Raw genomic sequence first — 18,133 nt, 5'->3', positions numbered from 1 at the left:
CCCAGCAGCTTCATCCATGCTTGACTGCCATACTACTCACATAACAGAGAAGTTGTTTGTTTTTCTTTTTCATAGGGGAGTTTCATAAATAGAAATATGTGTGTAGAAGACTTCACTCCACAGACTGAAATCATCCCCCATCTCAAAAAAGCAGTTTCAGGCCAAACCAGACACATTTTGTTTAAGCAAAATGAAAGGATTTATATATATTAAAAAAAAACTTGGGAAGAAACAAGTTTTTGCTTGCATTTTTGAGCATCTTCACTTAAAGTTTAGTGCTGGAAATGTCATTATGAAATGAAAGACCAAGATGTTTTCTTTTGAAAGTGCCCAAATGAAATGTTTTGATACAATTTTTGTTTGCTCATTTTTGTTTTCACTATTTTTTTGACACAAGCCATACATTTTAATGCATCTGCAGGTTTGCCTTACCTGTGGCTCAAATGACAAAATAGATCAGTGGTAAGTGCTGCTTCCACCTTCCTCCCAGGGGACCCAAAATGGATAATGACATGGGATTGTGACAGCACCAAAAGAATATTGTGAACTCCTTCTTCCAGCATTTAACAAGAACCATGATGAAATTTTGTCACATACAGCTCACCCAGAGACCTATGAAATTCAGTTAAGTTTGCTAATATTCTATAAGCCAGTTTCCAAACTTGCGAACACGAGCCAATTGGCATACTGAAAGGAAAAAAGAAAAAGGCAAAAGAAAGATTAGTGGGCAATATTTATCTACGGTATAAACATATACCCCAGGCACACACATGTGTAATTATCTAGCCTGCAGCTAGTTACATAGAATGTTATGAATTTTTCTGTACTTTACTGGCAAGCACTCTATTTTAACCTAAATGCCTGCAAATGTAATAAAACATCCCGGGCAACTGACTCTAGATGGCCCTGCTTGAGCAGGGGGGGTTGGACCAGGTGACGTCTGGAGGTCCCTTTCAGCCTCAACCAGTCTGTGATTCTGTGAAAACACTGTATGTCAAAAAAATAAGTTTCAGGGCTGCTCATGGGCTCTATTTATGCATCTTCTCTCCACTAGGTGCCAACACTGTGGCTGCCCTTCTGCATTTCCCTGCTTCTACATCTCCCCATGGGGTGCCTTTGTCCTTACACCCCTGCTGCCAGCTTTACAACTGCAAATGGCACTTTTTTGAGATAGGTTGCCTATATCTTCAATGTGTTGTTTGAGCAGACTAAGTTTATGCAGCTTATATAACTTACCAATGCTTTTAAAAATTATTTATTAGTCTACAAATGTTTAGACATGTAAACTTTACCAGTTATGACATACTGTTTTCTTGCAAAGAACAGATAAATTCATTGACTAGCACTAGGTCAAGAACACATTCGAGCTATCACATTTCTGGTACTTTTCAAAAAGTATTTCTTTTACAGTTCTATCAGTGTTAAGAACTTAACTTATTTAATCAATACAAGGCTGTATATTTTGGTAAAATATTAATAAAATGTAAATATTTGATCCATTTTAAAATATACCTGCAGTTTTAAAAGGCTTTTTACCAGAATGTGCCCTCAGCTTATATAGCATTTTACTGCAGTGGATTTCTCCACCACCCATTACAAGCACCAGACAACTATATATCTGTTAACCACGTCTTCTCCAATTTAAAAAAGACTGATTTCTTATAGAACTGTTGTTTAAGATATTAAAAAGCTTGAAGTGGTTTAGAATGTGTTTTACCTGGGTGCTAAAAATGTGAAAATTGTAAGATTTTACTGTATCTCAGTAAAATAGTTTACTTTTTAATTGCATTTTAAAGCATTTCAAATGGTCAGGAAACCACTTCTCTGTGCTCTCAACAGCAGTCCCTGATAGGTGCATATTCTCCTCTCTATTATGTGTATGGTCTTTTTGCCTCTTTCAGTTTATAAAAATCAACTTTTTTTACATAAGCAGACCCTGGAGGCCTGATAAAAACAATCATCACATGGATTCCTTCAGAAAGCATGTTTGTAAGTAGACAAATCAGCAAGTTTCATCATAAAAATATAGCATTATTCATTATATCACTAAAGTACAGAAGTTGTTAAATCTGGATGGCCACACACATGATGTATCTTTACAGAAATATTACAAGCTCCTCAGTTCTAAATAAAATATTAAGCAGTCTAGAAGACAGCAGCAGACTCAACAATGCAAACATGTTAGTAAAGGCAGCAAAAATAGCTGTGAAAAGAGTCAGTGAAAATAGCTGACTCTCCTCCTAGGAAGGTGAAGGTCTGCAGCGAGGCATCCTCCAGGGATTTTCCTTTCACCCTTTGTGGAGCCCCAGGGCCGCAGGAGGGGCACTGCAGCCAGACAGGCTGGTAAGAAAAGCTGTAGCATGTCCCTGGGATGTGAGACAGAAGCCAGACGACTTGCTACAAGTGCACAGACTGGAGAGAGAGAAAGAGTTGGGAGAAAGGGCAAGGATCTTGCTCTGACAAAACAAGGTGGAGGAGACAGATTGACCCAAACTGGTGTTTGTTTGCAAGTGATATTTTGTGTAAATTATTTATCCAATTTGCACATAGATGAGTTATCAGACAATAAAAACTTTAACATTAGCCCAGGGTTTTATGCTTGTGTAGACTTAGTAACAGGATTTTTCTCTTTATCAATCATTTGCTCACCTTTACTACCCAGATTTCCACTGCCTTTGCTTTATGAGAAAGACTGGCATGAGCTAAAGGCTTCTTCCCTCTCGATGAGAGAGCCCATCCTCCCATGGTCTTGGCGAGTTTGGTCTCTGCTGAGTCAGTCTGTTAAGCAAGACAAGGTGCTCAGGACATCAGAGACAACCCATGCTAAAACCTGACTCCCACAGCTTTGAAGTTGTCTTTGCCAAAGATTTTGCTTTCCATCAAAACTTGTATGACAAAGAATTTAATTTCAAGCCCAAAATATCTTGTGGGGTTCAACAGAGCTTTCCCATTAGATGTAGTGTGATAACTGATCTGATTTGTATGAATAAGGTTTACGCAATCTTAATAATCTGCTGTGAGACATGCTATAAATTTTTATGTTTTGCTACACATAAAGCACAACCTTCCAGACACAATGGCTCCTTCTATGGCCAGAGATGTCAACTATATGCTAATTATAAATGTGTACTTACATTCTTTGTTTAAATATATTGCTTCTACATACCAGGGTCCGTGCCTCAAAGGCCCAAATAGTAAAGCACAAACACTCCAGTCTGGAGAGCTCTCTGTCAGTTATGCCTTGGAATCAATAATACTGGTTTGTATTTTTTTAAATATGGAATAAATCTGGTAGATTGAGACATGTGCCAGTTCTGTCATGTTTGATGTGCTCACTTCCCAAGGCACCAAATAGAAGTGAAGCAAGGCAAAGAGTCACACATGTGCCACCTCATTGGATCCTATGAAAAAGACAAGTTTGGGAAGGTTGGATGCTTGGGAGACACTCCAGCGCTAATGTTCTGTTTTGTTCCAGTGCAAACATGAATTAATATAACAACCACTTTTTTTTTTTTTAGAGAGAAAAGACAACTTTGATAAAATAGATAAACAGAGTATCCTATGACAACTTGGTCTTAAACTACAGTCATCTTTCCTCTAGGATGTTGAGGTTGGGATGGGAGGAGGTCTATCTTAGCTACTGACCAAACTATGGCATAGTAATGGTGTCCCTACACCTCCAGCCTCAAGTACAGGAGATGAAAAAGGTGATGCTGCACCTCTGGGTCTATTTGGACATCCCATACACCTGTGCCTGATACCAGAACCGGAGGAAGGGAAGTCATACCAGCAGGCATGTATCTTCTTCGGCGTCTTGATCTTTGTGAGTGCTCAGTCTTCAGTGAAGACTGAAGACAACATTGAGCATGTGGGACAGGAGCAGGATGAGAAATGCCAAACTGTGGGGGTTAACGCCACGGACTCTGCATTCAAGTCCCTGTTCAGGCACCATTTGTAGGCATTTACATGGCACAGACTCTGGCAGGCTGTAGCCAAAGACCTTTATTGCTCTTTACTCGTATCTTTCATGGCAAGCAGAAGTATATACGCACTACCTGCAGCTTGCAGAGAGGTTATAGCCTTGTGTTCACACGCATCTATGCTCTAGCAGACCAACCCATTCTTCTTCCTTCATTCATTCATTGCAAAATGCCTTCATGGCCTTTATCTGGTTTTCTCCTTCCAGCTGCAGCACATTCCTTTTCCTCCTTTCAGCTGCAGCATATCTTCTGTTTACGTGCCTTCTCGTGCCAGGTGGTACAATGTTTACTCATTAAAGTCAAACTCAGGAGATTCCCTTCCCCACACCAAACCATGACATACCTCCTCAGGAGGCTGTAGGCCACAACTTTCTGGGCATAATCCCTTCACCGCAGGCTGATGTCAGCTTCTTCACCTGCATGGTAGAGCAAACCACTTTCACTTGACTACATCTGTGTTTTGCATCCTGTTGTCTCTTGGTCCACTCCTCTGATATCCCTCTAGCACCAGCATCTGATGTTGCTGGCAGTCCCCATTGCAACAGTCAAAGCTTCTCTACTGGCACTTCCACAACAGCCTGATGGCAGAAGCTGCATTTAGGGACTTGTGGTGTCCTCAGTTCAGCTGAGGACCAGCTGTCCCCATCTTTGGGTCTCCCATAGCACTTCTTACTTTCCTAGCTACCCCAGCATTCCCATCTGCCATTGTTATATTGGCTTATTATTTGGCCAGGGTACCAGGTTGTTAGGCAGGCTGCATACATGCCTCAACTTTGTAGGAACTGTCCTTCCTTTCAGGATACAGCTTCTTCCTTTCATTTGCTTCAGGAATTTTCTTACTTTTTCCCATCAGTCTTAGCTTCCAGCAAGAGGAACCCTGTGATCTGTAAAATTCTTCCTGACATTAGTACTTTTTTTTTTTTAAGCAAGAATATTTTACTGACATCATCTTTTTCAGCTTTCATAGCAACAACAATTATGGATTTTTGATTATGTCTTTTCAGCCTGCCATTCCAAATCTCACAAACCATCTGCTGTGCTAAATGTCATGTTGTGTTTAGGTATCTTTGCAGTCATTCCTGGAGCCACACAGAACTACAGGGAGAAGCAGCCACTTGTAAACTGTGTCATTGATATTAGCTCCGGGAAATGAAATTGGAGCTGCCACATAACCAGGCCTCAAAGGCTTGAAGGCTCAGTTTCCTTGTGTATCATGTTCATCACATTGTAATGATTATTTTCTCCCATCACAGCCAAATTCTCACTGCTCTCCCTGTTTGCTGTTCAGCTTGTTTCTTTGCCTCCTCTGGAGTCAGCTCTGACTTTAAGCCCAGCAGCATCTCTGCAGACACTGCTGAGCAGCTGTCCTGGGCTGTTCACCCTCTCCCAGAGGCTGCCCTCTTCCACGCATGTATCTGAGTCCCTCTGGGGCTAACTGAGAGCCCTGTCTACCCAGCATGCCGTGTCTGTCTACCCAGATGCCAAAATCCTGTTTGATTTTACCATGTTCCACATGGGTCCTTTCCTTACAGTGTCACAGTTTCCTTGCCTGGAGGACCATATGACTGCCAAGAAATGGCATGATTTGCAGGGAGTTTGGGCCTGCTTGAATGTGGAGAGCTGACTCCACGTGATGTGTACCCCTAACCACAGACACCACATGGGCCACATCAACAGCAGAGGTGACGAGGCTGGCCAAGTGCTCCTGGCTTCCTCTCCTCCTTTGTGTTTAAGGGCTGGTGCTTAGGTCTGGCTCTGTGTAATGCTTTGGGATTGCAGTCTGCCCTACTGCAGAGTCCTCTCTTCAGGCAATGAGGCTTAGCAAAGAGGGTGCTAAACACCACCCAGCAGAACTCAAGAAAGCAACAAAAAAAATTGCGCTAGGGCTAACTCTTCAGCTTTTTCCTGCCTCCTTTGTCTCACAATGCCATCTCCAACAGGTAGCCAGAGTTTAGGGGTGAGAGGAGGCAAATGGCATTTCCACTTAAAGCTGCCAGTATGTAGTTTAAGCACACTCACATTTGAATTTCATGGACAAAATGAACAGAGGACTGGGACTCAGGATATTTAAATTTTACACAAGATGACTTCTACCTTGCTGGGTAGCTTTGGAAAGTTGTGTCAGCTCCATGTACTTCAATTTTCCCTTTGTGAAATGAAGATGACAGTAATGACTGCTTGTTCAAAGCGAGGGAGTAATGGGGTCATCATTAATATTATTTATTATTTAAATCCAAACTGTCAAAGATTCAGACAAGAAATATAAAAGTCCAAATACAGGCTAAAATATAATACATTGATTTTTTTTTAATTTTTTTTTCTCTAAATCTTGCTATTTCCAGACCAATCTCCTTCTTTACGTGGTTTGATGCATTTGTATTATCATTCTTCCAGTAGCATCCTTAAAGACAGGAAAGGGGAGATGGGTTGGTAATGACTCAGGGTTACAGCTATGGGGAGCGGTAAGGCAGCAGGAAAGACATAGCACAAGTCTTTTTATTTGTACCTTATAAGGAATAAATAATGTACCTAAAGCCTTAAGCTTTGAGGATTTGGGGAGATAGACAAAAATCTGAGAGGTGTCTCTGCAGATCTATTGGCAGCTGCATGCTCTGAACACTGCAAAGCAGGACCCTTAGCTCTGATCCCCAGAATAGCTGTATAGGATGGGAAGGAGCACCAAGGAGTTGTGTAGCTTAAATCATTTTCCCCCATTTTCAGACATTTGAGTATCACTGAACTCAAAATTCCACAACAGAAAAAAGTCACAGAGTAACTGCCTTAATTCTCTTCTTACTCAACACATTAAGTTGCATTGTAGTCGCTTAGAAACTCACAGTCAGAGATGTTGCTTCCCATCTCCCCCTCTCTACAGCCCAAGGGTAAACTTGTGCACTGGAACGGCACTCTGTGCTTTGAAGCCCAGTTGGGTGAAGGCACCTCCTATGCCATGCTGTGAGTTAAGAACTGCTCAAGCACATGCCTGTGCCTAGTGCCAGAATTCTGTTGGCTTGCTCCAGGACACCTAGGTCAATGTTCGGAAGCAGTGCATAAACCTGCAGAGGTGTGCAGACTCCTGAAGAATCTGGCGAGCACTAGGTGTATCAAGGATGGGATCCACCCAAGGGTACTGAGGGAGCTGGTGGAAGTGCTCACCAAACCATTTTCAATCATTTATCAGCAGTCTTGGCTAACCAGGGAGGTCCCAGCTGCATGGAGGTTAGCAACTGTGACATCCATCTACAAGAAGGGTTGGAAAGAGAATCTGGAGAACTACAGGCCAGTCAGTCTGACCTCGGTGCCAGGGAAGGTTATGGAGCAGATCATCTTGAGTGCCATCACACAGCACGTACAGGACAACCAGGTCATCAGGCCCAGTCAGCATGGATTTATGAAAGACAGGTCCTGCTTGACTAACCTGATCTCCTTCTATGACAAGGTGACCCGCTTAGTGGATGAGGAAAAGGCTGTGGATGTTGTTTACCTGGACTTTAGTAAAGCCTTTGACACCATTTCCCACAGCATTCTCTTGGAGAAACTGGCTGCTCATGGCTTGGACAGGCATACCCTTCGCTGGGTAAAAAGCTGGCTAGATGGCCAGGCCAAAAGAGTTGTGGTGAATGGAATTAAATCCAGTTGGCAACTGGTCACAAGTGGTGTTCCCCATGGCTCTTCTGGGGCCAGTTCTGTTTAATATCTTCATCAATGATCTGGATGAGGGGATCGAGTGCACCCTCAGTAAGTTTGCAGATGACACCAAGCTGGGCGGGAGTGTTGATCTGCTTGAGGGTAGGAAGGCTCTACAGGGGTATATGGACAGGCTGGATCAATGGGCCGAGGCCAACTGTATGAGGTTCAACAAGGCCAAGTGCCGGGTCCTGCACTTCGGCCACAACAACCCCATGCAGCACTACAGGCTTGGGGAAGAGTGGCTGGAAAGCTGCCTGGCGGAAAAGTACCTGGGGGTGTTGGTCAACAGCCAGTTGAATATGAGCCAGCAGTGTGCCCAGGCGGCCAAGAAGGCCAATGGCATCCTGGCCTGTATCAGAAATGGTGTGGCCAGCAGGAGTAGGGAAGTGATTGTGCCCCTGTACTCGGCCCTGGTGAGGCCGCACCTCAAATACTGTGTTCAGTTTTGGGCCCTCACTACAAGAAGGATGTTGAGGTCTTAGAGCGTGTCCAGAGAAGGGCAACGAGGCTGGTGAAGGGGCTGGAGAACAAGTCTTATGAGGAGCGGCTGAGGGAACTGGGGTTGTTTAGCCTGGAGAAAAGGAGGCTCAGGGGAGACCTCATCTCTCTCTACAACTACCTGAAAGGAAGTGGGTGTCAGTTTCTTTTCCCAAATAACAAGCGATAGGATGAGAGGAAACGGCCTCAAGTTGTGCCAGGGGAGGTTTACATTGGGTATTAGGAAAAACTTCTTCACCAAAAGGTTGGTAAAGAACCAAAAGGTTCCAGCAGTGGAACAGGCTGCCCAGGGAAGTGGTTGAGTCACCATCCCTGGAAGTATTTAAAAGACGTGTAGATGAGGCCCTTAGGGACATGGTTTAGTGGGCATGGTGGTGTTGGGTTGACGGTTGGACTTGATGATCTTAGAAGTCTTTTCCAACCTGAATGATTCTATGGTTTAGTGGTGGACTTGGCAGTGCTAGGTTAACGGTTGGACTCGATGATCTTAGGGTCTTTTCCAGCCTAAACGATTCTACGATTCTGAGGAGACACCTGGCTATACATCAGTCATCTCAATTCCCCATGCACTTGTTTAAGCAGAAAGAAGCGCTGGTCTCTAAGTTGGAAGGGAATCATGGTGTCCTCCAGCCGAGACCCCAGTCTGGAGAGGCCTGAATGCCAAAGACTTAGGATGTGCTATCAATCCCTCAGTATTGAGGCAGCCTTTATAACTTGTGGGAGGCCTCTTCTTCTCACCTTTTGCAATACAGGGAACCTTCCAACCTGAAACGGCATCTCTTGATTATCCTCCTGGGACAATGAGATGAGTGGGGCAGGCAGTGAGAAACTCAGATGTGGTCCACTGCCCCTACAAACCACAGAGCAACCTGTTGAGCTGTACAAATACTGGACAGATTAAGGTCTTGAGTGAATGGGATGAGGGATGAGAGGTGTGCAAGGACAGTGTTGTGAGTAGTAACATGGGTCTATAAGGGACAGCTACGTTGTCAAGACTGTTCTGTATTAATGTGCTGGTGAATTATGCAAGAGGTTGTCTAATGACAGACCAACAGAGGAAAGAGATAGGGAATGAGCCACCAATAAAATGCAGAACTGAAACAGTCTGAGCAGAAAAAACAGTAGAAAGAGGGAGATAAGGTGGAAAAGGAACCTGTGAAGGCTGACAGAAGAAAATAGAAATACAACAGAAGAGAGAGACTAAATGTAAGGCAGCGAGCAGAGAGAGCAAAGAGCCACAAGAGACCAGGACCAGCTGTGATCAAGAAACGGGCAGTCAGCAGCTTCCAAATAGAAGAGAAAACCAGCAGAGAGCAAAGATGAGGTCCAGGCAAAATCCATGGGAGAGACAGTGTTCTGGGGGTGAGCAGGAGATAAGATTCTGGTTTAGTTTATGTTTTATTATTTATTTATCTATTATTTATTTATTTATTTATTTATTTATTTTTATTTATTATTTTATTTTATTTTAATTAATTAATTAATTAATTAATTTATTAATTTATTTATTATGTTTTAGTTTATGGCTGGAAGAGAGAGGCTGGAGCTCCATGTGAAGAAGAATGTATTTTCTTGAGTGAGGCAGCTTTGGGGGGTGTGTGGGTTTTTTCTTTTTTTTCAGGCATGTGACATTTGGAAGCAATAAAGAGCAAAAGAAAGCAAAGAGCCAATGTAACAGAGAGGAGGAAGGAAGAATGGAGTTGAGGTGCGTCAATGCCAGGGAGAGTGGAAGAGAACAAATGAAAAACAAGCAAAAGAAAAATCTTCACCTCTTTGGGGAGAAAAGAGTTCCGTGTGACAGAGGAAGAAAACAGGAAAGACAGGAGATCAGGGAAGGAGGCGGGTGGATTTTATTGAACTTTATTTGAAAAAGGTATCACAGGAGATCAATTGATCAATCAATGACTGATCTGTCTACCTATCTATCTGTATATCCGTCCATTTATCTGGTAACTTGGGTATGGTCAGAATATTGTGCCCCTGGAGCATATTAAACATGGAGATACCCAGAACCTGAGGTGTCCAGGAAAGCATACTGTTCTGCCTGGGGCTGCTGGTGCAGCTCTGCACAAAGAGGGGCAGTCCTATAAGGGCTGGAGTGAAAGCCAGCATAGAAACAGCAGCAGTTGTAGATAAGGCTGATGAAGTCTGGTGGAAATGAAGAAAGTGGATTTGTGGAGAAGATTTATGGAACTGAACTCTCCCAGGAACAAGAATGGATGTTGCAGGACAACAAAGCAGACATAGCGTTTAGAGGGAAAGGGTGCAGAGTGGAGAGGGAGATGGCAGCTGAAGGAACTCAGGGAATAACTATCATGAATTGCATCAGCAATTCAGGTGGGAGAAGAGGTGACTGGAGAGGTGGCTGGATGAGTAGATGCCATTGGATGACACTAAGTGATGTATGGTGGGAGAGAAAGCAGGAAGAAATAGGGAGGTCAAAAGGAGAATCGTTTACTGGAGGCACAGTGTGGGAAGTGAAGGGGTTGACTCTGAAATGAGACAATGAGATAGAGGGGTGTGTGTGGTCAAGGCAGGAACTGAGGGGCCTGAAGAAAGGGTGAATGTGGGGATTAATGGCACGGACTCTGGCAGGCAATAACCAAAGACCTTTATTGCTCTTTGTTAGCACCTTTTATAGCAAGCAGAAGTGTTCACGCGCTACCTGCAGGTTGCAGATAGGTTATAGCCTTGTGTTCACGTGCATCTATGCTCTAGCGGATTGGCCCATTCTTCCTGATCACACGAAATGCCTTCATGGCCTTTATCTTGTTTTCTCCTTCCAGCTGCACATTCCTTCCTCCGTTATCTTCTGCTTATGTGCCTTCTCGTGCCTGGTGGTACAGTGCTTGCTCATCAAAATCAAACTCAGGAATGTCCATCGTTAAAATTCCCATCCCCACAGGTGAAGAAATGATTGCCTGTGGCCAAGGGTAGCTCAGAGGGTAAGGTCTTTGCTGGGTGAGCGACAGGTAGGTGTGATGGTTAAAAAAAGTGCAGACCAAAACCAGCAGAGGCAGTATCTGTGCAAGGAGAGCATTTACTCTGACAAGAGCATCATTGTGCTGGAGCCATTGCTTACAGTCAACACTTCGGTGGTTACTTCTCTGTTAGCTTCACACATGGATGGTAGAGAGGATTTAGTATCTTACTTCACTGTTGCAACGACCTCGCTTTTACTACTAGCTTGTGCCAAAAATGCTTCTCTAGGCCTTCTTTCCCGTACCAAGTCAGTAGAGGTTATTCTTGTTTTCTTTTAAGATTTTAGAAGATACAGATCTTTCTCCAGATTTCAATGTCGCTGTTTTAGATAACAGCATCTATAAGCATTGCAGAACAATTTCTATGCAAGAAATTCAAAACACTGTTTTCTTACAGTTGTTAGCTAAAGTTCCTATTAACTCTGAGGCAAGGAATTGCAGAGCACAGGAACTGTCAGGAGAAAAAGCAACATAAATAAAAAAGTGCTATGGGTTATTAGGAAAGAAATGGCCACTCAGCATTATGTTATCCTCAGTGGGCCTACATCTTAAATACCTTGTGTAGTTCTGTTCGCCTCGCCTGAGAGGACAGAGCAGAGCTAGGTCAGGCACATAGCAGGAGGATTTTGGGATCAGAACTGCTCACCCTGAACAACAAATGATTGGGGCATGAGGGAAGGAACATGATAGTGAGCTGTCAGATCGTGGGTTGACTACAGAAGGCAAGTAGTTGTCTCTTCCCATGCAAGAACTAAGACAACAGATTAATCTGGAGAGATGCAAATTAGTAGGAAGCAGAAGGAGATGCTTCATATTGTACATCACTGTGCTGTGCAGCTGTTTTCTACATAATGTTAAGGGAACTTTATACGAGTTCCAAAATCAACTCATGGGAGAAAAAAAAAATCTGTCAAGTGCTGTTTAAATACAACACTGCCACTGTTGGGGAAGAGAGTCCCTGAGCGGGGATCACCAGGGGCTCAACGTATAATTTAGGGATGAATCACAATGTATTTCATTACAAAGCTTTGTTCTCCCACCCTTCCCTAAGAAACTGGGACTTACTGGTCACTGTCTGTGCCAGGATACTGGACTATATGGACCTGTGGCCTAACCCAAATTTTTACTTTTCATAGACTTGGGAGGTAAGAAATGAACTTGTTTCAGCAATAGAGGAGATACATAATAGCAGTTAATTATACTCTTAAGCATACAACTGTAATGCATTTGCAGGCATTTTCGTGATAATGTGAGCCAACATGAAAGATTCCTCAGAATTGTGAGCAGTGCTAAGAGGGTGTCCTGACTTGATTCCCACGTTTCCACATTAACCACAGCACCATCCAGCAACCTTTCTCCCTTTTAAATAGACTTGCCAGAAAGTGAAAGGGCAGTGAGAAGAGCTCCTGAAGCCTGGACCTGTGAGCAGAGAGCCATGATTGTCACGATGTTGGAGAAGTCAGCTTACAGACATTTAAGCAGCTGATATAAAAAGAGATTCCTAGTCTCTTTGAGCAAAAAAGCAGAGACAAATGATACAGTCTTAAAGTATTTGCTAAAGTCTACGAAAAAAATCATAGCTCTGTAAATAAAAAGACTGTAACTTATGCTGTAGCTCCAGGAGACTCAGTGTTTGGTTTTCTACTTTATAAAACAGGAAGTCAAAATAAAATCGGAGCTAGATGTTCTCATCCTCTACTTTCAGGGACTTGTGAAAAAAACAGTGCGAACAGAGCATGCAGCATTAACCAGTGAGGCTGGACTGTTTGTCCCTACAATAAATACTTCACTAGTGCATGTTTGTAATTTTTTTTCATTTGTATAAGGACCGAGACAGTAATTTATACAAGCAAGATTCTTTGAGTAAGAAATGTGACATTAGTATTTCTGTGGTTTGAGTCAAGATAGAAGATTCTGACTGCTGAACCTTCACTTGTGTGTGAGGTTAGTTCAATGTAAGGTGTGCAAACAGCATTCCTTGGGTCATTTTGTCTTGACCATCAGTTCAGAAATTGCCTTTGTATTTAATGAAACCACGTGAGAGAAATGGTAGTTGGCGCCTGTGTAGCAAACCAGGAAAGATTACAAGAGCTAAGTTAAACCAATTGCTTCAACTTTGCACATAGCTTTGCTTTTAAGGGCCTTATGAAGGACATACGTCACAATGACCTGTGAGGGTTCAAAAACATTTTCAGCCCATTCAGCTTGTAGAGTAAGTTTAACATCTTCATTTGACTCATAGCAGTAATGACTGCTCCTATTCAATGGTCTTGTGTGAATCCTTCCATGAGCAGTGCAAATCACCATGAGCATCTCTGACCTTCTGCAACCTGGTTCTCTGTCCATCCTAAGGCCCTGCGAAACAGAATCGTCTCTTCTTGTGTTTGTACAGTGGCCAACACGGATGCAGACAGGTCCAACAGATCACCGTCTGTCAGGCCCCTAAGTGCACCAATAGAACTTAACTGCCCTCACCAGCTGGACCTGGGGCTTCCACCCACACCCTCTGCCTGTGGTTCCAGGAGCACTTAAATGTAAGTTCAGGCCTAAGCTATGTTGTAGGTGTCTAAGCTATGTTGTAAGTGCAGCTATCTCCAGCTTTGCCCCTTGGATGGACCTCAGACCTTTGTTGTAGCCTTGTCTCCTAGTCCCATGTCTGCCTCATCTCCTATTGTTCCTGACAAAATTCCATGGATGGACCTGGTTCATCACCTCACCCTGTCTTAGGATGTCGATGCACCCCATTACCAGCACCCTGCTTTTTCCACACTTTTCAGACCTGTGCCCCTGGTCAGTGAGGGCTCTGCCTGTGCTGTGGTCACTTAGCTCCTGGTTTGTTCCACCCTCATGGAGTAACCCTGCCTCTTGCTGCTTCCTGACACTATTGCTCAGCACATTTTTCATCAGGAAACATGACTATTTGCCAGAATTGGCACCCTGTCATCCACCTGGCAGGTGGAGATGCTGGGTGCTTTGGTGCTTCCAAGATTGTAGCTCCCCATGGTATAAAGGGCCAGCATCACTTCTTTCTAGCTGCAAGTTATGCCCTACTCCTTGAGCAAGGCATCTTGTGCTGCACCACCACTGCTCTGCCCTAGAAGAATGCTTTAAGTGCAAGGTTTTTCCCTGAAATCCCATCAAAGGTTTCAGTAATCCTCAGTTAAGCAGTAATGCTTGAAGTAAGGTATGTAATGTGGCTACGGATGTGGTGGTGTCCTCTGCTGACCATATGTCAAGGTCATATACAAAGAAAAAGATACAGTTAGAAGTATGTCACATGGCACATCACAGGACACGGCCTGTCATCTCCTCTTCCCTTGTATTGTTCCAAATTGGGATACACTGAGGCACTGTAGACTGACAATGAGCAAGAATGAGTCAATTATGGCAGTAAAGCCAGATTTTAAAAAGCAGGCCGCTTTCACATTTGTGGCCGAGGCGATGGATTCTACGCTGTTGGGTCTGTGCCTGCACATGGTCCATCACCAGTCCTGGTAACACACCTTGCAGTTTTTGACTGAAACAGCTGCAGTTCTCTAAAGACATCCTAGTCTGAAGCCCTCTAAGGCAAAAAGGGCGGCACACTGACATCTAGCGTAAAAGATTGAAACATGCACACAAAAAACTGCATTGTAGGATGCAGAAATGGCTTTGAACTGCAGGAGGGCGAAAGGGCACTGGCGAATAATCCTAGGGTTTCTCCTCAGGCAGCAAGTTGCTTAAAGAGAAAAATATGTGGAAAAGCTTTGCCTGACATAACATCACCTCCTGTATTTTAAAAATAAACAACTAGAAGCAGTTTATCCTGTGTTCAGGAGAACTTGTAGATTCATTTTCAGTGCTATTTTTAGCAGATATTTTTATTGTGATAAATAGATTTAATCACGCTACTGATCAGATTGCTTGTTTCTCTGTTTGTCTCAATGACTGGTCTTTTAACTATGCTTTTGACAAGCACCTGGTGTGTTTCTTGTCTGCAACCAGAATAGAGCTGGAGCCTCTCAATCTGAACTCTTTGGATCTCGTGTAAACTAAATCAGCACGGATCTGGTATAAATGCATGTACTCATAACAAGACTGCTGAGTTCACCCATGGGACAGAAGCAGCAGAGTGCAGCGGCTTGCTGGGGCATGTCCTTTTTTAAGCACAAAACCTGAGCAAATCTGAGCCTGTGAGGAGGACCTTTGACATGTTCTTGAAACTCACATATTTTGCTGTTTTGTGTTCTGTCTCCAGTGGTGGAAATCCCCATACAGCCAGGGAAGAGTGCACGGACAGGCACATGCCTGGTGCTCCTGCCCTCAAACTCCTACTATAGTCCATACAGCTACAGGACCTTCTGCCACCAGAGGCTGAATCTCTGGCTCCAGCAGTGCTTGGAGTAAAATCTTCCTCCCAACAGCCTAAACCTGTTTTAGAGTTACACAAACTTCTGACATCCTCAGCATAAGAATTTTCAGCTTGACTGTGCAGCCTGAGAGAAATTACCATCTTTGGCTCATTTTTTTGGTGAATTTAAATGCTTCCAGCAGGATGGATTTGTGAAGAAAAGAGCTTTCCTGGCTTGTTTCAACTTCAGGTGAGGGAGGGGGACCCACAACTGCAGGGTACAAAAAAAAAGGAGAAATACAGGCAGGTACACTTGAAAACTAATACAGGCTGGGAAAAAATGTAGAAGGTTGTTGAGAGGAAGGCTTCACACCCCTGGACTTCAGATGAGTTAGGAGTGGCAATTTAAAATGAGCCTTTAGCTTCTTGGACATAAGCCCCCGTGCAAAACCCCAAACTGTGGACATGGAAAGAGGTGTTCATTTGCCAAACACAAGACTGATACAAGGTTTTCTCTTACAAATAGGAAACAGTTAATTAAATGTTCCTTGGACCCTGTTAAGTTTTACTAACCTACTGACTACTGGGTTTTTATCAGACATGAGTTAAGTACACCTCACGAAGGACTGGAGGGCACTTCCTTCCAACATAGAAATAACTACTGGGCACTGCAATGAAAGACACTCCCCAGAGTCCAGACCTATATAAGCACCATAGGGCGATGCTTTCTGCCTGTTAGGTAGAGCAGGCTACTGTTGATAAAAGACTAACTGCTTTTATGACAGCAGGAGCAGTGTTGGGGCTCTAGACACTCCCAAGACTTTCTTGTTTGGGAACTGTGGGACAGTATGAATGAGCATATGAGAAAAAACTTGCAGAAATACCATTTTGTAAGGTAGATCTACACAAACATTTCATCTTAGGAGACAAAGTATTGGTTTTGTGTCAAAAGGGTCAGTTCTACATGGTTCTAACAGGTTGCAAGGCTTTCCAGGCTCACGGGTTATATTAAACATCCACCTACAATGTACTCTGGCTGCAGGAAGTCCCTGTCTGAAAGAAAAAATAAATAAAAAAAATACAAGATTTTCCTCAAATCAATTGACGGGGCTTTTATTGCATAGGAGGTCACTGCAGGGTACAGAGTCTTACCCCTGAAACAGGTATGCCTGAAATGCTGCATTTTTCCACAAGTTGCATGACAGTCCAAAATCAATAATTGAAATATAGTACACAGTACCAAAAGTTAACACTTAGCTTCAACAGCGTAAGACAAATGCAGGGTGGTATCTGCAGCCAACAAAGCAGATGCCTAGTCCTGAAATACTCTGTATAAAAGCCTCATTCAGCCATCACTGACTGATTACGTACCTATATAATCTGACCGCTGAAGTGGGATGCCCCTGTGGCAGCAGTCCCCTTGCACAACAGCCAGAAGAAGAGAGGATCTGGCCAAGCCTGGGCGGGTGCCGTTTGACACAGCGCAGTCTGCATTCACTGCCGTTTTCAGGACTGTCACAAACAAAACCTATGCTGGTTAAAGCATTTTTCTTTGAGTCGCAGGGGTCAGCTCATGTTTTCCCCAGGCTCCTGTTGGGTCTTCTTCCTGTTGATGGGGCCACCAGTTCAGAAACTGCCTGTTAAGGGACTTGGGAAGTCCCAATATGTGTCCTACCCGTGGCACATGCCCAGGAACAGCAACACAGGCAAGATGGTGTTTTGTGCCTGTCCGAACCACTCTTCACAGCTGCACCTCATCCAGAGCATTTCCAGAGCTGCACCTCTCCCAGCTGTGAATAGTCTGAAAGACTGTTTCTAAGCGGGGTTACCAGTCACCAGTGCCCTTCTCAGAAAAGTCCAGCTTTTCAAAACAGCCAAGGAATCCACACCACCTCCCACCCACCCTGACAGCAGGCAGGGCTGCACCCTGCCAGGGCTTTCCAATAGGTTCACCACTGAAAAGCAAAGCAGTAATTCATCACAGCAATCCACCTCTTTACTTTTGAAAATGCTGCTCACTCAAACAATTCATGCAAATCCATCCCAACATGTCCCACCCCCCTCCTCAAGTGGGAGGAATTTTAACAGTTTGTTCTACTTCTTGGAGATTTAGTATTTCTTTGCAACATTCCTCAGCAGCCTACTGCACCTCTTCCCTGAAGCTGGAGCTGCGTCAGTGCATGCATAGGGAGGGGACGAGCATGTGGGGACCAAGGCTTGTCAGGGCAGGGCTGCAGCACTGTTTTGCAGTGTGCCAGCAAGAGCCTGCCTCTCACAGCAGTTCCCTGGTCACTTTAACCACTGAATTGCTCCCAAATTCTGCCTTCAACAAGACTGAGTTATTCCACCCCCAAAGGCAGGGGGGACCCAGCACAAATGCAGTGCTGCAGTGCGGGTGCTGTGAGGAACAGCATCCAGAGCAAAATGGGATCTGATCCAATCCGATGGTGTGCACACAGCCTCTGATTTCCACTTATACTTAATATTTGCAATAAAGTAGAAGTTAGGATACTCCTAACATACTGTCCAGTTCACAATATAGAAAACGTATTTTTCTGGAGATTTCAGGATCATATTGCTGATCAGGGAAACAGCAGAAGATGCAGACTGTATTGACATAATTTTATTTATTTATTTTAATATTTATTAATTTA

The sequence above is a fragment of the Aptenodytes patagonicus genome, chromosome 16, assembly GCF_965638725.1.
Source record: "Aptenodytes patagonicus chromosome 16, bAptPat1.pri.cur, whole genome shotgun sequence".
Taxonomy (NCBI): domain Eukaryota; kingdom Metazoa; phylum Chordata; class Aves; order Sphenisciformes; family Spheniscidae; genus Aptenodytes; species Aptenodytes patagonicus.
Note: the sequence above shows the minus strand (reverse complement) of the source record.